Here is a 21,891-nt window from a genome sequence, read left to right as displayed (position 1 = left end):
GGTTACCTCCTGTACTTCCAAATGCCCTCGTTATGCAGAAGCTGCCAAAGATTCGGGCACACAAAACAAAACTGCGATTCGGGGGTGAGGCGTTGCAACAGATGCGGTAGTGAGGGACATGTGGCCTCAAGTTGCAATGCCTGTGACCTATGTGGCGAAAATGGTCACAAACATAAGGATTGTCCTCTCAAGGATCATACGTACAGAGCGTCCACTGTGGTGCCTGGGCAAGGGACATCCAGACCAGGGCCAAGACAGCAGCCCATAACGGATATGGGTGCTGTTGGTATCGCCCCGGGATCTGAACCGAAGGCGGTCAGTGAGATCAAGCCAGGGTCCTCTAAAGCCCCACCAGGCGGTCCGATAGGAAAGAAAGTAGAGGCTGGCCATAAATACAGTAAAGAGTCTAAACAGAGCTGTACTAGCTCTGCAAGGACCGCAAGATTCCTAGCCAAGTCGGGCCAGAAAAAGAGTTGGTGATCCTCTTTAACCCCTACGGAGGATTCGGCCAAAGACAATGTGGGCGAAATAAGCAAGGCTGGGGTGAGCCCTATGCGAGTCCCCAGCAACCAGACGGGGAAAGTTGGAAAGTCTGACAGGAGACACTCCTTAAGGACGAGGGAGGAGTGTCCCCAAGCCCTTATTGCACAAGCCGAAAGCTTGTGGAGCGGCCCTGAGCCTAGCCCTGGTACACCACGAGTACAGGGCAGGGCAAAGAAAGGCCAAGGTGCGGAAGGCACGGAGGCTTCCCACACAGGTCTGATGCGGAGGGCCTCTGATGCTGAACGGCAGCATTCGGAGAGATATCCGGAGTCAAGTCCCTCTACGACGGTGGTAGAGGGGACTCCGGTAAAAGATAGACAGAGAGACACGGGAATTTCGCAGAGGCCGAGTGGAAAGACGAAGAAAGAGGTCCAAGATGAAAACGCCGAACCAGAAACAAAGAGAACAGTGGGCGATGCGATGGATACCTCCTGTACAGCGAAAAGGACAAGAGAGGAAGAAGGATCTGGATCACAGAGAAAAGCCAAACTCCGTAGCTCAAAAGAGGGTGAGGTTAGAGATGTAATTGGATCACGGCACATCTCTGAGCCTGACCCAAGTAACCTCTTTTCTGTCTGTCCGGACCCTGGTGTCTCCTGCTCCCAAGAAATTGAGGAGGCAGAATCTTCTGAGCTAGAAACTGACTCTCCTTGATATTTATGTTGCCATTGTTTATAAAAATTTCCTCACTGAATGTGAGGTCATTAAAGAGTCCTGTTCTCAGGGCAGCTTTTTTTTCTTTTTTAGAGACTTTGGACTTCGATATTTGTCTATTACAAGAATGTGGAATCCCAAATCGAATGGAGTATAACGACATTAAAAAAGACTGGAAGCTGGGCCCTTCAGTGTGATCCGGGGCAAATAATAATAGATCCGATGGTGTTGGTGTACTGTGTCATGGTAATTTTATACAAATACAATCTGTTACCGAAATTTTACCAGGCAGAGCAATTTTAATACATCTACGTTTTAAGGGTCTTTTAAGTCGTGTTTTAAATACAGGTCCTTCTAAAAAAAATTGCATATTGTGATAAAGTTCATTATTTTCTGTAATGTACTGATAAACATTAGACTTTCATATATTTTAGATTCATTACACACCAACTGAAGTAGTTCAAGCCTTTTATTGTTTTAATATTGATGATTTTGGCATACAGCTCATGAAAACCCAAAATCCCTCTCTCAAAAAATTAGCATATCATGAAAAGGTTCTCTAAACAAGCTATTAACCTAATCATCTGAATCAACTAATTAACTCTAAACACCTGCAAAAGATTCCTGAGGCTTTTAAAAACTCCCAGCCTGGTTCATTACTCAAAACCGCAATCATGGGTAAGACTGCTGACCTGACTGCTGTCCAGAAGGCCATCATTGACACCCTCAAGCAAGAGGATAAGACACAGAAATACATTTCTGAACGAATAGGCTGTTCCCAGAGTGCTGTATCAAGGCACCTCAGTGGGAAGTCTGTGGGAAGGAAAAAGTGTGGCAGAAAACTCTGCACAACGAGAAAAGGTGACCGGACCCTGAGGAAGATTGTGGAGAAGGATCGATTCCAGACCTTGGGGGACCTGTGGAAACAGTGGACTGAGTCTGGAGTAGAAAAATCCAGAGCCACCGTGTACAGGCGTGTGCAGGAAATGGGCTACAGGTGCCGCATTCCCCAGGTCAAGCCACTTTTGAACCAGAAACAGCGGCAGAAGCGCCTGACCTGGGCTACAGAGAAGCAGCACTGGACTGTTGCTCAGTGGTTTAAAGTACTTTTTTCGGATGAAAGCAAATTTTGCATGTCATCCGGAAATCAAGGTGCCAGAGTCTGGAGGAAGACTGGGGAGAGGGAAATGCCAAAATGCCTGAAGTCCAGTGTCAAGTACCCACAGTCAGTGATGGTCTGGGTGCCATGTCAGCTGCTGGTGTTGGTCCACTGTGTTTTATCAAGGGCAGGGTCAATGCAGCTAGCTATCAGGAGATTTTGGAGCACTTTATGCTTCCATCTGCTGAAAAGCTTTTTTGGAGATGAAGATTTCATTTTTCAGCACGACCTGGCACCTGCTCACAGTGCCAAAACCACTGGTAAATGGTTTACTGACCATGGTATTACTGTGCTCAATTGGCCTGCCAACTCTCCTGACCTGAACCCCATAGAGAATCTGTGGGATATTAGGAAGAGAAAGTTGAGAGACACAAGACCCAACTCTCTGGATGAGCCTAAGGCCGCTATCGAAGCATCCTGGGCCTCCATAACACCTCAGCAGTGCCACAGGCTGATTGCCTCCATGCCACTGCCGCATTGAAGCAGTCATTTCTGCAAAAGGATTCCCGACCAAGTATTGAGTGCATAACTGAACATAATTATTTGAAGGTTGACTTTTTTTGTATTAAAAACACTTTTCTTTTATTGGTCGGATGAAATATGCTAATTTTTTTAGATAGGAATTTTGGATTTTCATGAGCTTTATGCCAAAATCATCAATATTAAAACAATAAAAGGCTTGAACTACATCAGTTGTGTGTAATGAATCTAAAATATATGAAAGTCTAATGTTTATCAGTGCATTACAGAAAATAATGAACTTTATCACAATATGCTAATTTTTGTAGAAGGACCTGTATATACGCCCCTGATAAACAGGAGAGGGCGGAGCTTTTTAATATTTTACCATTATTTTGTACAGTTTCCGCCCCCTTGCTGGTAGGAGGTGATTTTAATTGTATTTGTGATGGTGAAACCAGGCAAGAGGGTGATGGGAATAGGAAGGACCGCACTTCCTACCTGCTTAAAATTTTTATTGAGGATTTTAATTTAAAGGATTGCTGGAGATCGCTCTTGCCGGCGGACCCAGGTGCCACTTGCTCCAATGGGAGAGTGAACTCCAGAATCGATTTTATGTTTGCGTCTAATAATTTCTCTCCCCTGAAATGTGAACTTGTTGACAATGTTTTTTCAGATCACAAGCTTTTATCAACACATTTAGAAACAGAGGATGAACAAAAGGTAAATAAAGGTTATTGGAAACTGAATGTTATGTTACTAGAAAATCCTGAAATTAAGGCAGAATTTGTGCAGACCTACCAGTGTTGGCAGCAAGAAAGAAACCCCCGTGAATCGGTGCTGCACTGGTGGGAGGGCATAAAGCCTAAAATTAAATTATTTTTTATTAAAGCATGTAGGAAGAAAGCAAAGGAAAAGAAACAGTGGTATAATATTCCTAATAAACGTCTTAATGTCCTGTTTAAATTAAAAGAAGTTGGTATGGATGTAGATTTAGATATGGTTAATTTAAAAGCTGAGATATAAAAATGTATTGAAGACAAAGGTAAACAAATAATTTTTAAAGGGAGTCTGTCAGCAGATTTACCCCTTTTTAACAGTTGCCATTATGCTGTAGCCGCAAAACAGACGATTAACACGGTACCTTTAAACGCTTTGGTGGACTTTTAAATCTGCAAAAAACGAACTTTGATGAGGGCTCGCAAGTGCCCAGGGCGGAGTCCACCGTGTTGGAGCCCAGGCAGCTCTGCCTCTTCGGCTCTTATCCCCGCCCAGCCTCCTCCTCTGCTCGCCTATCTGTTGTCTCTCCCCCTCAGCGAGATCCCGCGCCGACGCGATGACTTCCTTGGCCGGGGCATGCGCATAAGCTACTGCGATGCCGTGTCAGCAATGGGCATGGCAGTGCGCATGCCCCGGCCAAGGAAGTTATCGCGTCGGCGCGGGATCTCGCTGAGGGGGAAAGACAACAGATAGGCGAGCAGAGGAGGAGGCTGGGCGGGGATAAGAGCCGAAGAGGCAGAGCTGCCTGGGCTCCAACACGGTGGACTCCGCCCTGGGCACTTGCGAGCCCTCATCAAAGTTCGTTTTTTGCAGATTTAAAAGTCCACCAAAGCGTTTAAAGGTACCGTGTTAATCGTCTGTTTTGCGGCTACAGCATAATGGCAACTGTTAAAAAGGGGTAAATCTGCTGACAGACTCCCTTTAACTCCCGTGTGAAATACTTAGAAGAAGATGAGAAGTGTTCCCGATTCTTTAAAAAAAATAAAAATAAAAGGCGTGATGTAATTTAAACTCTAGAAGGGGAAACTACAGTAAACGGAATGTTAAACTCAACTTTTAATTTTTACCAACTTCTTTTTAATAAAAAATCTGTTGATATGTCCTTTTTAAATGATGTTATTAATTCCCTGGATTTTAAGTTAGATGTTTTGGATCAAGAAGTTTTATTCCGAGATCTTACTATGGAAGAACTTTTATTTGTTTTTAAAAGTTTTTCTAATGGGAAAACGTCGGGTGAGGATGGGCTCCCCATAGAATTTTATCTAACTTTTTAGGAAATTTTAAAAAGTGACATGTTTTTATTATACAAAGAAACTTTTATTGTTGAAGAATTGCCACAGTCCTGGAGGAAAGGGATAGTTTCTTTGTTATTTAAAAAAGGGGACAAAAATCAACTTAAAAATTGGAGACCCATTACACTTTTAAACGTAGATTATAAAATTTTAGCCAAACTTTTAGCATTACGTCTTAAACCTTTTATTGATAAAATGATTCATCCTAATCAGGTTTGTGGGGTACCTGGTAGGTCTATTGCTGAGTCACTGAATATTTTAAGAGATGTAATTTGGTATTTTAAAGATAGAAATCAGACCCTTGCCATTTTATCACTTGACTTCGAAAAAGCCTTTGACAGAGTGTCCCATGAATATCTTTTTATAGTTTTAAAAAAATTGTGCTTGCCTGATTTTATAATAAACAAAATTAAACTTTTATATAACTCTTGTTTTAGTCACATTTCCATTTCCCTCTTTTATCAGGGGTAAAACAGGGATGCCCCTATCCCCCTTTCTATTTATTTGTGCAATAGAACCCCTTCGAGCCATGTTAAGACAGGACAAGATGGTGAGGGGGGTACCAATCCCGGGGGGGAGGGGGCAATCAATTAAAGGTTTTAAGTTATATGGACGATGTTACAGTATTATGTCCAAGCTCCCCGACATTAAGACGTACTCTAATGAACACCACATTTTTCTGTGAAGCATCAGGTTTTAAACTAAATGTAAATAAATGTGACTGTTTTTATATAGGAGATTGGGATTCTTCAATAACACCTGGAATCTAAATGCAGCAAGACCAAATAAAAATTTTAGGGGTTATTTTTAATCAGGCTAATAATGGAGTTTGTAACTGGGACATTGCAATTAATAAAATAGAGAAGGTTTTAATGTGGAACATGAGAAATCTTGCAATGGAGGGGAAAATTTTAACAATAAAAATGGTTTTAATTCCTATTTTACTATACATAGCAATGGTTTTCCCCCCTCAACTTTATATATTAAAAGAGTAACTCGTATCTGTTTTAAGTTTTTATGGGGTTCATCAATGGAAAAATTAAAACGTGAAAGTATGTATAAGAGTAGAGTCAATGGTGGTAAAGATGTTCCTAATTTTTTTAACTTCTGTTATATTAAATATTTCTGTTTCTGTTTTAAGATGTTTAAATCCAATGGCATTTTTAGTTATTTTTTAAAATATGCAACGGGCATGGTTTTTAAAAGATGGTTCCGTATCTCTCTAAATGCTCCTGTTCTTCTGTGTCCCCCTAAACATTATGCGGTCCTAGAAAAAACTGTCAGGCTCCTACGCCTCCAAGAATTGGAGCCTGACATTTTGGGGGACCAGAGAAAAGTGTCTAAACTGTGTCGAAGGAACGAATAGGTAGTGACAGTTTCCAATTTTTCGCAGGATAGATCCAAAAAAGTGTGGCGGAATGTATACGGGAAGTTCCTGGCGAATATCTACAAGGATCTATCCTGGGAAATCGCTCACCAGTGCCTCCCTACCCGTGAGTTTCAATATAGGCGAGGGCTGGTGGCGAGAGCCAGATGCCCAAGAGACAGATGTGGAGAAGATGAGACGGTGTTGCACTTGTTCTGGAACTGTCACTACGCTCAGGAGATTTGGAAGAGAGCGGGCCTTCTTTTTAAATGGATATGTGGTCTTAAAGATTTTAATCACGAATACGTATTATATGGACTTTTTACTTACCCTACACCCAAACAACAAAGAGTTTTCTGGATGATTATTGTTTTAAAAATGCCATTTGGAAGACTAGAAATATTTTAATATTTAAGCATGACAATATTGATGTTAAAAACTGTATGAAAATGGCTTTAAGTGAATTATATGTTTATTTTTCAAGAGATAAGAAAAATATGGGCACAAAAAAAGCAAATTTTTTATGGTGTTTAGCAGCCTGGAACACAATTGTATTATACTTTTTCTCCTCTACCATTGTCTTAATGTAATTTAATATTTCTATTTTTACTATATTCTTGGTTTTTTCTGTTGTACAAACTTATACTTTAATAAAGTTATGTTGAAACCTTATCTGTTCTTATCAGTTTAATATCTGATACGTCCCCTATCTGGGGACCATATATTAAATGGATTTTTCGAACAGGGAGATGGAAAAAGAGCTTGCTCTGTCCACTCCACGCATTGACCTGGTATTGCAGTACCTCCAGGACCGGTGCACCCCTTCTAATCCAGTATGAAAAAACAGAATGAAATTGAGAGAGAAATGGATTGTAAGCATCCTGCCAGCAAGCAAGCAAACAAGCAAGTAAGTATTCAAGTTGCTGTGTCCTGCCTCAGGAGTGAGTCTGCACTTCAGCTTCTCCCCTGTGAGGCTGGCGCTGTGCTGCTTTCTGCATCCCTGCATCTAGCCTGCTGTCAATCTCCTAATTGCATCACCTGTGTGTGGGTGGGTTTGTTCCAGCACCAAGCAACCCAGCCATCTAGTCACCTCTCCTCACAGTCCAAATCCAATTAAGATTGATGGCTTAATTGTTGTGTTAATTGGCTTATCACCTGATTGAAGTGTCACGATAACACCTGAATGCAGTTTTTGGACCTCCTTCCACTCTGTTCACCCCTGTTTTGATTTGGGCCTATTGTGCACACCTGGGCAGTCTGCTGAGTTGTTCCTTAGAATTTACCCTTTTGTAGCAAGTTTGCTTGATGTAACCAATTTTGTTTTCCTATTCCTATATTAAATAAGTCAAGTTTGTTTGCCTGTGTCTCCCTCTTGTGGATTTATTAAACTGGGTGACTTCTATGTAGGCTAAAATGTAGTCCAGCACTTCCTATGTATCAGCAATAGCTGGACCTGCCTTGTCTGGCCAATGGACGGAACACTGCACGTGTCACAAGAGGCTAGTAAGGTCAGAGGTCAAGTAAGGTCAGGTCAGTGGATGACATCACAAGGGCTCCGATGGAACACTCAACAATGGGCCCGTGACATCACAATGAACAATACATACCCTTTTTTTTTCCACACTACTCTTCATTCACTCCTTATCAGTTTTTCTGCTTGGCGTGCTTTGGCACCAGGAATTGCGTGCTTAGAAAAGGCGTGTCCAAAAGTGGTGGGCGGAGCTATGCAGATGGCGAACACGAAGAGGAGCATGCTGGTTATTTCTCAGCGTAGGACGCACGTTTTTCCTGGTTTGTGAGAGAAAGAAGCCTCCCGGGCTGGGGCCTGTAGGCTGTTGCCTTGAGAAGTCCTCCACATTGGCGATCAGCAGCCCCATTGTCGAGGCCGAGCGGGTTATCACTTCTCGGCCTTTTGGCGAATATTTCTGGCTTGTCCGGACTTTGCTGAGAGGTTGTCCGAGCTTCCTGCGAAGAGTGAGAAGGCGATCCCGTGCCAGAAGAAAATGATGGTGATGCACAATTTAACAGTAAAAGACCAACTCGACAGAGTGCAGATGAAAGTGATAGTGGCTTAAAGCAAAGTGTGTCCTTATCAAATCCTGCCAATATTTTCCAATTTCCTAGTCCAACATCATCAGAATAGATTCCACCTTTGTCAAGTAGTTGATCGGATGAAATGACTGGGAGTCTGGTTCGGGAAGGAAGGCGCAGCCCTCAAGTCTTAGGAAGAATGCTTGGCCAAGGTGAATCAAAGAATTGGACTGTGGAGCCTTAGACACCTCACGATCGAAGGGAAAGCACTCGTCCTGCGTAATGAAGTTCTGCCTGTGCTACAGTACACCGCACAGGCATGGCCCCCTCTTGCCACCGTTTCCAGGGCCATCACCAGGACAGCGTTTCGCTTCATCTGGGGATCTAAGATGGACAGAGTGAAACGAGCCATCATGTACAAAGAGCCCCGCAAGGGCGGAAAGGGCATACCTGCCCAATTTACTGCGGAATGCCTTTGTTTGTGACAGCGTTCGTCGGACTCTGAGAACTGCTAACGGCTCTTCGGGCAAGGCTATGTCTCGCTTTTTCCTCCTGCCCCTCTGGAGGGGACTGGGCTGGGACAAGTGGGACCGCTCCATCCCTTACAACTGGCACGCCCCCTGGTTCTACGGGGAAGTCGTTAGGTTTGTGAGGGAACACCAGCTGGAGGGCCTCAAACCCGACTTTTGGAAGCCAAAAACTATCCACAAACTCATCAGAGCAAAGGACATGGTGGAGTCAATTCCAGGGATCCAGGATGACACTGTAGAGACAGTTTGGACTAATGTGTCATCAAACAGGTTGACCAACGGGCATAAGGACTTGTCATGGATGGCCATTCAGGGTGGACTGCCCATCGGGTCATTAATGCATGCCCGCAATCTGTGCAAAACCAGGTACTGCCCCAGTTGCCCTTTCGTGGAGGAAACATCTTATCACCTGTTTTGGGAGTGCCCCTTTGCACAGCACCTGTTGGACGCCCTGGAACATGAACTCAAAGACTCTATACCCAGGAACAGCCTGCAATGCACTTCGGTGCTGTATGGACTATTTCCTGGGATTCATACTGTTGGAGCCATCCAGGAGGCCTGGCGCCTTATGAACTGTTTTAAGGACGCTATTTGGTTTGTTAGGAACCGGCTCATCCTCAGGAGGGAGAACAAGTCCGTCCTGGACTGCCGCAGACTTGTCCATAGTCTGTTGCGGGACTACAACATCTCGGACGTTGACGAAGAAGAAGAGGACTAAACCCCTCTCCTTCCCCCTCTCCCCCCATTTGTATTTGTCCTCTCAATAAAGCTTTGGGCATGTGATTCCCCTTCCCTACCCCCTCCTTCCCACTTCCTCTTCCCTCATCACTGTCTAAATGCTTTGTTGGAAGGTTTTGTGATTGAATAGGTATGCTAGTGTAGCATTCATTGCGATGTATAGTGTAGGTTAGCCTGTACTGCGTCACAGTACTAAAGTATGTATGTATGACGACTGATTGTAATAAAGGTGTTTCAATCAAAAATGACCTAATGCTTAGTATGTCTTCACAAAGTTATCTCACAAAAAGTGAGAAATTCAAAGGGCTCAAGAGAGCTGCTTGTGTATATAAAGAGACTTTTTTGTTATTTGAATCTTATTTGAATGATGGCTGAGTCGTTAAAAATATCCTCCCTTAAAGTGAGGAGTATTAAGGGAGTAACCAGAAGAGCTGCCATGTTTGCGTATTTGGAATCAGTAAATTGTGATATCATCTTTGTGCAAGAGTGCGGAATAGAGTATTCCTTAAACTATGCAGACCTTAGAGAGAGCTGGTCACATGGCCCTTCATTGTGGTCTGGAGAAAATAACATTAAATTTGCAGGAGTGGGAATATTATTCAAGGGAATTAAGTGCCAAGTGAATTCATATATGCAACTTGTCCCTGGAAGAGCATTGCTTGTAAACATTACTGTTAATGGAAAATAAATGAGACTGTTAAATGTATATGCCTCACCAGATCTTCATGAAAGAGCCGAGCTGATAGAGGACTTACAACCATTCATTGTTGGGCAATCACCAATAATCATAGCTGGAGATTTCAATTGTGCTTTAAAAGAAGAAGACAGGACTGGTGATACTGTAAGGAGAAAAGACAAAACAGTGCAACAACTTAAAAATATGATTATAGACTTTAACCTAACTGATGTATGGAGTAATATGAAAGACAAAGACCCAGGATACACGTGGGGCAACTCCGCAGTTCAATCCAGGTTAGACTATTTCTTTATTTCTAAAACTCTTAAGCCCATATCTATGTCCTTAGAAGAAAACATCTTTTCCGACCATAAGCTGTTACTAACACAAATCCAAATAAGCGAAAGTGGAAAAGGCAAAGGTGCATGGAGGCTAAATGTGGACTTATTAAATGATGAGCAAGTAAAGAAAGACTTTGTCCAAAACTACAAAAGATGGACTTGTTGTAAAGAAAAGTTCACATCAATATTACTGTGGTGGGAGTATGTTAAAACCAAAACAAAATAATTTTTCCTTAAAGTTGGGATTAAAAAAGCAAGAGAAAAAAAGCAATGGTTTAAGAATCTGAATATCAAATTACAAACTTACCTGAAGATGAGGAATGGAGGCATCAATGTCTCTAACCTTATTGAGAAAACAAAAGGAGAAATTAAAAAGGCAATCTATCAAAAAGGTAAAGAAATAATATTCAATACAAAAGTGAAACAGTTGGAAGCTGACAAAAAGTGAGAAACAAAGAAAGAAGGAATGTTGGAAAAAGTGGAACAGTTCTACCAAGAATTGTTTGATAAAAAACCAATAGATGAAAACTTTGTGGAAGATGCCTTAGACGCCTTAGAAAATAAATTGGAAAAAGAGGAGCAAGAAATGCTCTGTAAAGATATCTCAATTGAAGAACTGCATACTGTCTTTAAAGGTTTTGAAAAAAAATAAAACTCCAGGGTCTGAATTTTACCTCACCTTTTGGAACATATTGAAATAGGACTTATTGATCATCTTTAAATAAGCCCTAAAGTCAGAAGTGTTGCCAGAATCCTGGAGGGTATTGTGACTTTACTGTAAAAAAGGGTGATAGGTCGCAACTGGAAAATTGGAGGCCGATCACCCTCTTAAATATGGACTATAAGGCAATGGCCAAAGTGTTAGTAAATCGCATTAAAAAGGTGATTGGTAAAGTGATAAACAAAGACCAAGTATGTGCAGTCCCAGGTAGAGGAGTATGGGAAAACCTGAATATAATAAGAGACTGTATTTGGTATCAGAGCGAGAGGAAACAAGATCTTGCCATATTGTCTTTGGACTTCCTTAAAGCTTTCGACAGAGTGTCTCATGAGTTTTTGTGGATTGTTTCTGAGGAGAATCAATTTTCCAGAGGTTATAATAAAACAGATATCACTGCTTTATAAGGAATCCTTCAGCCAAAAAATGTTACTTTGTTTTCTGGAGTTAAACAAGGATGCCCCCTGTCACCCATTTTGTTCATTTGTGTTTTAGAGCCGCTATTGTCATTACTACGAAAGGACAAGGTAATTAAGGGTGTTGCAATACCAGGAGGTAATGGACTTGCTGTTAAAACAGGGGCATATATGGCTGACGTCACAATTATGTGTACATCAATACCTGCGTTGCGAAGAGCTGTTCAAGTGACGGAATTCTTTTGCCAAGCGTCAGCTTTTCGACTTAATAGAACAAAATGTGACTGTTATGCCATCGGTGACTGGACTGAAGCTAATATTCCAGACCTTAAAATACAGAAAGAATAAATAAAAATACTGGGAGTTATTTTTGACGACAAGAACAACGGACAGAAAAGCTGGAAAGAAGTTAAAGTAAAGGTTCAGAAATTGCGTAAGTTAACAATAGAAGGGAAGAACTTGATTATCAAAGATTTGATCATTCCAATCCTGTTATACCTTAATGTAGTCTTCCCTCCAAGTGAACAATGTCTTAAGTTTTTGCAAACAGTTATGTTTCATTTCATTTGGAATTCAAAAATGGATAAAGTTAACAGGGAGACTATGTATAAACAAAAAAAGCATGGAGGAAAAGAGATGCCAAACATAAAGAAAATTCTACATCTACAGTTCTTCTCTCTCTGTTACAGGACGATTGTTAAAGCTGAAAATACATGGTCCTTTTTTTTTAAATATGCAGCAGGTCATTTGTTTCGTAGGCGCCAATGGATACAAATCCCTTTAACTGTGCCTGTATTGCTTGTTCCACCAAAACAATATGTATTGATTGAGAGGACTATTCGACAATATTCTTTAGAGAATTGTGAAAGACAATGTTTGGGTAATGCGCAAAAGATCATACAATATCTGAAGTGTAATGAAATGAACAAACTTCTTTGGTGTCAAACTATACAGAAACTAAGTCCATGGAATGCTGGAAGTTATGTAACTGTTCTTACCTTTCTAATTGTTTGAAAGACTTAGCCTGGATGGTGATGCAAGACTGTTTTCCGACAAGGGCTTTTCAACATAGAAGAGGTTTGGTGTCAACAGCGAAATGTCCTAGGAGAGACTGTGCTATGGACGAAACATCACTTCATGTAATGTGCAACTGTAAATATGCACAAAATTTATGGAGGAGGGTGGGGGTGTTGTTGAAACATACCTGTGATCTGAGTTATCTGAACCATGAATTGGTAATGTATGGACTTTGTTCAGTACCGCAGGCAAGTAAAAAGAGAGAGAGTGTTATGGACTATGGTAAACTGTTTAAAAAATGCATTATGGAAGGTTTGTAATATTTTGTTGTTCCGGAGAGACTTGATTATTGAAAAAGAGTGTGTTAAACTTGCTTTAAGTGAGGCATATGTGTTTTATTTAAGTGCTAAAGCTGCTACATTGTGGAATATTAACATGTGGAATGTGCTTCTTGAGTAATTTTTGTTGTGCTGTAATGTAAGTTTTTCTAGTTTTATAATAAAAATGTAAAAAAAATCTGTTCTTATCAGTTTAATATCTGATACGTCCCCTATCTGGGGACCATATATTAAATGGATTTTTTGAACAGGGAGATGGAAAAAGAGCTTGCTCTGTCCACTCCACGCATTGACCTGGTATTGCAGTACCTCCAGGACCGGTGCACCCCTTCTAATCTGGTATGAAAAAACAGAATGAAATTGAGAGATGGATTGTAAGCATCCTTCCAGCAAGCAAGTGTGAAGTTGCTGTGTCCTGCCTCAGGAGTCTGCACTTCAGCTTCTCCTCTGTCAGGGCTGTGCTGTGCTGCTTTCTGCATACCTGCATCTAGCCTGTCAATCTCCTAATTGTATCAGCTGTGTTTGTGGGTTTGTTCCAGCAGCACCAAGCAACCCAGCCAGCCAGTCACCTCTCCAAACAGCCCAAATCCAATTAAGATTGATGGTTTAATTGTTGGGTTAATTGGCTTATCACCTGAATGGAGTGTTTGGATATCACCTGAATGGAGTGTTTGGATATCACCTGAATGGAGTGTTTGGACCTCCACTCCACGCACCTTAGATTTGATTTGGGCCTGTTGTGCACACCTGGGCAGGCTGCTGAGTTGTTCCTGTGAATTAAACCTTTTGTAGCAAGTTTGTTGGATGTAACCAATTTCCTTTTCTAGTGCTTTAGTAAATAAGTAAAGTTTGTTTGCCTGTGTCTCCCTCTTGTGGATTTTTTGAACTGGATGGATGACTTGAAGGCTAAAAAGTAGTCCAGCACTTCCTATGTATCAGCAACAGCTGGACCTACCTTGTCTGGCCAATGTACGGAACACTGCACGTGTCACAAGAGGTTTGTCAGGTCAGTGGATGATATCACAAGGGCCCTGACGGAACACTCAACAATGGGGCCGTGACATCACAATCAACAATACATATCATTTTTATTTTTTTTATTTTTCTTTCCACTACTCTCAATTCACTCCTTATCAGTCTCTCTGCTTGGCGTGCTTTGGCACCAGGAAATGCGTGAGACGAAAAGGCGTGACCAATAGTGGTGGGCGGAGCTATTCAGATCTGAAAAACACAAAGAGGAGCATGCTGGTGATTCCAGAGCGTAGGACGCACGTTTTCCCTGGTTTGTGATAGAAAGAAGCCTCCCGGACTGTCTCTGCAGCTGGGGCCTGTAGGCTATCATCGCCTTCACAAGTGTTCTGCATTGGGGACCATCGGCCTGTAGGGCGAACCCTTTTCTGGTTATCGCTTCTCGGCCTTTTGGCTAAGATCAAGTGTACTTGTACAGGCGATCTTAGTTGAGAGGTGTCTGGGGTACCCAGCGCTCGGCCTTAGTGGAAGGTGCAGGTTTATAGCCTGCACTGGAAGCTCTGCTGCTATTGGGTTAGCCGGCTTAGTCCCCAGACAACGGGTTGCGATTCCCGTTACCCCTAGAGGTCCCAGGACAGCAAGGGGAGCACATTGTTTCCTTGCATTTTAGTGAGAAAACAAACGCCAAATACCATCATGGCAGATGACCGAGGGGGAGGAGGAGACGGAGGAGAAAGTTTTACCGTGGTCGGAGGAAAAGGAAAAGCGCAAAAGAAGGAAGAATCCAGAAGGAGGAAGTCTAATGATGGAGTCAGAGGAGAAGAAGGAGCCAGAGGAGGAGAAGGAACCAGTAGAGGAAAGTCCAGAGGCGGAGAAGAGGAACTAAGAGAGAATATACTGAGACAAGAGGAGGAAGGCCAAATCCCAGCGTACGCTCGTATCAAGGATACAGTGCGCCTTTTCGTGACCCAGGAAAAAAAGGACAAGTATAATCTCGAGTATTTGGTAAAAACGGTTTTAATGGGAGTCTTTGGGGTGCAAAAGCAGGAGATTTTAGCTATTCAAGACTACCCAAGGCGCAGAGTGTATGATGTGACCTTTAGCTCAAATGTGGTTTTTAAAGATTTTGTCGCGAAAATACATCTGAGACTAAAAGACAAGAGATTAGAAGGTCTAAAAATGTATGAGCATTAGATAGATGAGAAATGTAATTATCAGAATGTACTGTCCTTTTCCTGAGGAGCGTGTTATTAATGCGTTTTTAAGCCAATATTTTAACACAGTCACAATGATAAAGAAAATTTTAAATAGCGCTGGGATTTGGACCTCAAAGTGGTTATACAAAGTCACCTGTTACCGCAGCCCAAAATTTGCGGGGGGATTTGTACTTCCCTCAGCCCGTTTTAAATTAGGAGAAATGGTGGGAGACATGTTTTTTTCCGGCATACCACCGTACTGTAGGAGGTGTAAAAGATATGGCCATGAAATAGAAAGTTGTGAGAGTATGTGTAAAAACTGTGGAAGTCCTAATCATGTTTTTAGTGAATGTACTGCTGGGAAAAGATGCCATGCTTGTCACAAACTTAGTCATCTCATGAAATTTTGTCCCAGCAGAACAGATGCGAGGGCACAGTCAGAACATCGGAGGCAGCCAGAAGAACAGAAGGAACCACCAACTGGACCCCAAGGAGAAGAGCGAACTGATGATACTGAGCATATGGATACCAGCAGACCCCCCCAACCAGGTGAGCCGAAGGAGCAGAGAGGAAAACAAAAGCGGAAGTCCAGTGATCAGCTGACGGACAAGCCCCCTCCAGAAATTGGGTATAGGGGTCAGCCGAATGAAGCCCCTGGTGAGAGCATAGCGGAGGAGCCGCGGCCTCAAAAAGGGTTATGTGGAAGTTTTGAGGGAGGGCCAGAGGAGGGAATCAGCTGGGGGACCAGCTGAGTATCTCTTAGGCCCTCAGAGTTTCCCTCCCCATACCAGTGGGGAGGAGGTGCATACCGCAGAACAGACAACGATCCCTGAAACAACCCTGAGTGAAACCCCTGCCCTGGAAAGGGAGGGAGTAGAGGCCGTGGCTCCGAGTCCCGATAAGTTCTGTGCATTACCGATGAGCGATTGGAATCCAAACTCTGTGAGCATGCGAGCAGAGGAGGGGGGTCAGCTGAGCGACGGAAGCTCCTCTCCAACCGTATTGTTTGATACAGTGGGATCAGGGGCAGTTGGTGGAGAAGGCGACATAAGTGAAAGCAATTAATCTGGTTTTGCCGACGATGTCCGATGCTGTGCCTAGATAAGAAGATAAACCCTTTTAATCTTTATCATGGCTGTTTTAAGTGGCATTTCCTTTAATACGAGCAGCGTGCATTCAAAAACTAGAAGATTAGCGCTTTTTAATTATTTATCTATTTTTACCGCCACAGTAATATTTTTACAGGAGTGCTGCGTCCCGCACAGACAAAATTACAGGAAATATAAACAAGACTGGATTCATGGACCATCAATTTGGTCAGGTTCAAATTAATCCAGGTCTGCGGGAGTGGCGATTTTATTTAAAGGAAATGCTTTTATTGATCATGTGTACAAGATTTTACCTGGCAGAATTTTATTAGTGAAAGCTTTTATCGACGGTATTAAATGGCAGTTTTTAAATATTTATGGTTTTACAGATAAGAAGGAGAGGATTGAGATGCTAGAGATTTTACCCCTTTTTATCAATGACACGGAACCCTTGATTTTAGCAGGGGATTTTAATTGTATTTTAAGAGCGGAGCGCCGGTTCTCAAACACTGTAAGCAGGAATTATGACAAGTCCTCCTCTATGTTGAAAAATATTATTATTGATTTTAAACTTACAGATGTTTTTTAAAAAATGTAACCGTGATTTACCTTCAGAGGCCGGCGTTACCTGGTGTAGTGCCACATGCAAGTCCAGAATAGATTTTATTTTATGTTTGTGTCAAATACTGCCTTTTAATTGCGAGCTTTTATCTAATATATTTTCTGATCATAAGTTATTGCTTTTTAAGGTACAGTACAATGGTAAAGGCAAAAAGAAAAAGAGCTGGAAATTGAATGTCTCCCTACTAAATGATCCTAAAATTTTATCCGATTTTATCTCCTTTTACAAACGCTGCAGGCGGGTAAAAGACCCCCAAGAATCTATAGTTATGTGGTGGGAAAAAATGAAAATTAAAGTAAAAACCTTTTTTATAAATGTGGGGAAACGTAAAGCCCAAGAAAAGAGAGAATTCTATGAAAGATTAAATACCCGTCTGCAGACGCAATATAAACTCAGATATCTGGGTGTTGATGTTGGAAAAGATATTATTGAGATTAAAAAAGAAATAACACAATGCCTGGAGCAGAAAGGGAAAGAAATCATATTTCGCTCCAAAATGCAACATCTTGAGGAGAATGAGACCTGCTCCAGGTATTTTTTTTTAAAAAGTACAAGACAAACGCACCAAGATCGAGGAGTTAAACGGCAAAATAAATATAACCGGTATTTTAAATAAAGCTCATGCATTTTATACAGAATTATTTGATGAGAAAAAAATTATTGCTAAGTTTTTTATGGATGACTCATTGAGGGTGATTGAAAATATTTTAGATAAAGATTCTCAAGAATTTTTATTACAGGACGTCTCAGAGAAAGAGGTTTTAGAAACAATGAAAAGTTTTAAAAAGGAGAAAGTCCCCGGACCCGACGGTATACCAATTGAGTTTTATCTTATATTTTATGGTATTTTAAGAGAGGATTTATTTTATCTTTTTAAAGAAGTTTTTAATACAAAATCTCTCCCGGGCTCCTGGAAAAAAGGAGAAGTCTCGCTATTATATAAGAAAGAAGAAAAAACAGACATCAAGAACTGGAGACCAATTACCCTGCTAAACTGCGACTACAAAATTATGGCAAAGTTGTGTGCAAATCGTATGAAAAAAATAATTTCAAAAATAATACATCATAACCAGATATGTGGGGTGCCCGGGAGGAGTATATGGGATAATTTAAACTTTTTTAAAGATGCCATTAACAATATTAAAGAAAGGAAAGGAAAAGCAGCGATTTTATCCCTGGATTTTGAAAAAGCCTTCGACCGTGTTTCACACTTTTATTTGTTCCAGGTCTTAAAGAGAATGGGTATACCGGAGGGCTTTTTACAATCTCTGAGAGCCTTTTATGACGACTGCACGAGTAAGATTTTAATTAACGGTTTACAGACTCAGGACATTCTTTTAAAATCAGGTGCGAAGCAGGGGTGTCCCTTATCCTCAATACTTTTTATTTGTGCGCTGGAGCCTCTTTTATGTGCTATAAGAAAAGACAAACAAATACGAGGAGTCCCCCTGCCAGGTAGGGGGGGACAAGAGGCAAAAGTAGTGGGGTATATGGATGACGTGGTGGTAATTTGTATGGACACCCTGTCCATACAAAAAGCTTCTAAACAAGTAGAGCATTTCTGTTGTTCTTCCGGTTTTAAGATAAATTTTAATAAAAGTAATGTTTTAAATATCGGAGACATGGTTTTAACAAATGTTCTTATTCCTGAGTCCGAGTCTGTACAGATTTTAGGAATCACCTTCAGTGAGTCAAACAATGGGCTCAAAAGCTGGGATGCGGTGACAGAGAAGGTGAACAAGAAATGATGTATGTGGAATCTTAGGAAGTTAGCGATGGAGGGAAAAGTTTTAATCACAAAAATGATTGTTTTACCAATTTTATTATATTTAAGTATGTTTTTTCCACCCACAGAGCGTATTTTTAAAAAAGTTAATAAAGCTTGTTTTAACTTTTTATGGGGGTCTAAAATGAAAAAATTAAGGAGAGAACTGGTAATACTTTCTAAGAACAAAGGTGGAAAGGACTTTCCTGATATTAAGACGTTCCTTTTAATTAAATATTTTAGCTTGTGTTTTAATGCCCTTTTTAAAGAAAATGCATGGTCTTATTTGATCTGGTACTACATAGGTTATTTTATGAGGAGGCACCAGTGGTTCGACACTGTTTTAAATTCACTATATTCTTTTAACCTGCCTGAGTATTATAAAATTTTAGATAAAATAGTGACCTCTTTTAACTTAAGTGGAAAAAGGGTGCATGAGCTAAAAAATAGTAAAAGTATTTTAAAAAGATGAAAAGTTGACGGCCCCGATTAAAAATTTTAACGACACAAAATGTAAGCAAATATGGAAGGATGTGAACATTAATTATCTTTTTAATCCATAGAAGGATCTGGCCTGGAGCTGTGTACATGAATGTCTTCCATGCCGGGCATTCCAGCACCGAAGAGGATTAACTGGCACCGCCGAATGTCCAAGAGGAGGCTGTAGGGAGGAAGAAGATGTTTATCACCTATTCTGGCACTGCTTCTTCGCAAAAATAATCTGGACAAAGATGTTCCCCCTACTGAAGAAAATATCTGGACTTAACGTTTTAACAATGGACGGTGTATTTTATGGTGGTCTGGAATGCCCATCCAGGATAAAAAAAGACTATGGCATGGAAGACAGTAAACTGCGTCAAGACAGCTCTATGGTCAGCCAGAAATATTTTATGTTTTAAACATGATTTTATTTCTGAGGAAAATGTTTTAAGGATGATTTTAGAAGAAATGTATAAATATTATTTAATTGACAAAAAACTGGCCCCTTTTATGTGTCATAAATGTTTTTTACGGGAATGGGGTTCGATCATTTAGTGTATTTTAAAACTCTTTTATATAACATGTCGTGATTAATGTTTTAATGTTATAATGAGTTTTTATTTCTGTAAAATTGATCGATTTTAATAAAATATACCGTTTTGGGGTAGTCAACTTAAAAAAAAAAAATCTGTTCTTATCAATTACATATCTGATACGTCCTCTATCTGGGGACCATATATTAAATGGATTTTTCCAACAGGGAGATGGAAAAAGAGCTTGCTCTGTCCACTCCACGCATTGACCTGGTATTGCAGCACCTCCAGGACCGGTGCACCCTTTCTTATCCAGTATAAAAAAAATGAATGAAATTGAGAGATGGATTGTAAGCATCCTTCCAGCAAGCAAGTGTGAAGTTGCTGTGTCCTGCCTCAGGAGTCTGCACTTCAGCTTCTCCTCTGTGAGGGCTGTGCTGTGCTGCTTTCTCCATACCTGCATCTAGCCTGTCAATCTCCTAATTGCATCAGCTATGTGTGTGGGTTTGTTCCAGCAGCACCAAGCAACCCAGCCAGCCAGTCACCTCTCCAAACAGCCCAAATCCAATTAACGTCCTCTTTGAACGTGTGAGGGAACATTTTAATTCCATCAAGACAGGGAAAGGTTGCCCTAGGTTCATAGAACACATGAGAATTGCACATGATGGCGACACAGGTTGCATTTCCTTCTCTGGCTTGGAAACCGTATCCACTCCTCTGCAGGGGGGAGATAGACACCGCCTCCTCCTGCAGAGAGAGGCTAGGTGGATATTGCGTACACAAGCCTTAGGAGAACTTGGACTTAATGACAGAAACGATCTTAGCCCTTTTTTGTAATGTCATACCACACTAATAGTCGTTGCTCGATTTGTATGTATATCATGGTTATTGCATGTATTTTGTTTTTATATGTGTCCTACCTTAATCACCTCCCCTATGCAGACGCAATCCGATTTGTCAGTTTCTATGATGACGGCTTGCGGCAGCATTTAAAAGGAGTGATGTGGAGGCACACATTGACGCACAGCCAGAAGAAGCGCATGTAGCGCGAAACGGCCGCCGCTGATCAATGCGTGCCTCTGAATGTCTGCCCCCTGCCTGATGTAATTTGGGATTAATAAAGCTGCTGAATTTTTTGAATACACACGGGTGAGTGCCGCTGTCTTCACTTTGCTCTTCACCACATTCATATTGAATCTTACCTGCGCAGCTGAGCACCACCGACCGTGTGTGTCCTCTCCAGCCGTTAACAGCATACGATTCATGTGTGTTCGGCCGGAATAGTGGTGCCGCCCCCTACCTTACTTGTTCCAAATCCAATTAAGAGTGATGGCTTAATTGTTGGGTTAATTGGCTTATCACCTGAAAGAAGTGTTTGGATATCACCTGAATGGAGTTTTTAGATATCACCTAAATGAAGTGTTTGGACCTCCACTCCACGCACCTTAGGTTTGATTTGGGCCTGTTGTGCACACCTGGGCAGGCTGCTGAGTTGTTCCTGTGAATTGACCCTTTTGTAGCAAGTTGGATGTAACCAATTTCCTTTTCTAGTGCCTTAGTAAATAAGTTAAGTTTGTTTGCCTGTGTCTCCCTCTTGTGGATCTTTTGAACTGGATGGATGACTTGGAGGCTAAAAAGTAGTCCAGCACTTTCTATGTATCAGCAACAGCTGGACCTGCCTTGTCTGGCCAATGGACGGAACACTGCACGTGTCACAAGAGGCTTGTCAGGTCAGAGGTCAAGTAAGGTCAGTGCATGACATCACAAGGGCCCTGACGGAACACTCAACAATGGGGCCGTGACATCACAATCAACAATACATATCATTTATTTATTTTTTTTCTTTCCACTACTCTCAATTCACTCCTTATCAGTTTTTCTGCTTGGCGTGCTTTGGCACCAGGAATTGCGTGCGACGAAAAGGCGTGACCAATAGTGGTAGGCGGAGCTATGCAGATCTAAAAAAACACGGATAGGAGCATGCTGGTGATTCCAGAGCGTAGGACGCACGTTTTCCCTGGTTTGTGATGGAAAGAAGCCTCCCGGACTGTCTCTGCAGCTGGGGCCTGTAGGCTATCATCGCCTTCACAAGTGTTCTGCATTGGGGACCATCGACCTGTAGGGCGAACCCTTTTCTGGTTTTCGCTTCTCGGCCTTTTGGCTAAGATCAAGGCATTGAT

General features: G+C 41.6%; 3 non-coding genes across 3 annotated transcripts; all 3 read left to right on the top strand.

The window, feature by feature from the left end:
• Nucleotides 1-6,895: 6,895 nt before the first annotated feature.
• Nucleotides 6,896-7,078, top strand: LOC122942665. Its single transcript, XR_006390628.1, has one exon. It is a non-coding gene; the product is annotated as a U2 spliceosomal RNA (small nuclear RNA).
• A 6,120-nt stretch (nt 7,079-13,198) lies between these two features.
• On the top strand, nt 13,199-13,389 carry LOC122942972. The gene has a single exon (XR_006390806.1). It is a non-coding gene; the product is annotated as a U2 spliceosomal RNA (small nuclear RNA).
• Nucleotides 13,390-19,829: 6,440 nt separating this feature from the next.
• On the top strand, nt 19,830-20,018 carry LOC122942794. The gene has a single exon (XR_006390714.1). It is a non-coding gene; the product is annotated as a U2 spliceosomal RNA (small nuclear RNA).
• Nucleotides 20,019-21,891: the final 1,873 nt, after the last annotated feature.

This window comes from Bufo gargarizans, chromosome 6, assembly GCF_014858855.1.
Source record: "Bufo gargarizans isolate SCDJY-AF-19 chromosome 6, ASM1485885v1, whole genome shotgun sequence".
Taxonomy (NCBI): Eukaryota; Metazoa; Chordata; class Amphibia; order Anura; family Bufonidae; genus Bufo; species Bufo gargarizans.
The sequence above is the reverse complement of the archived record's forward strand: the minus strand, read 5'-3'. Positions and strand labels throughout refer to the sequence as shown.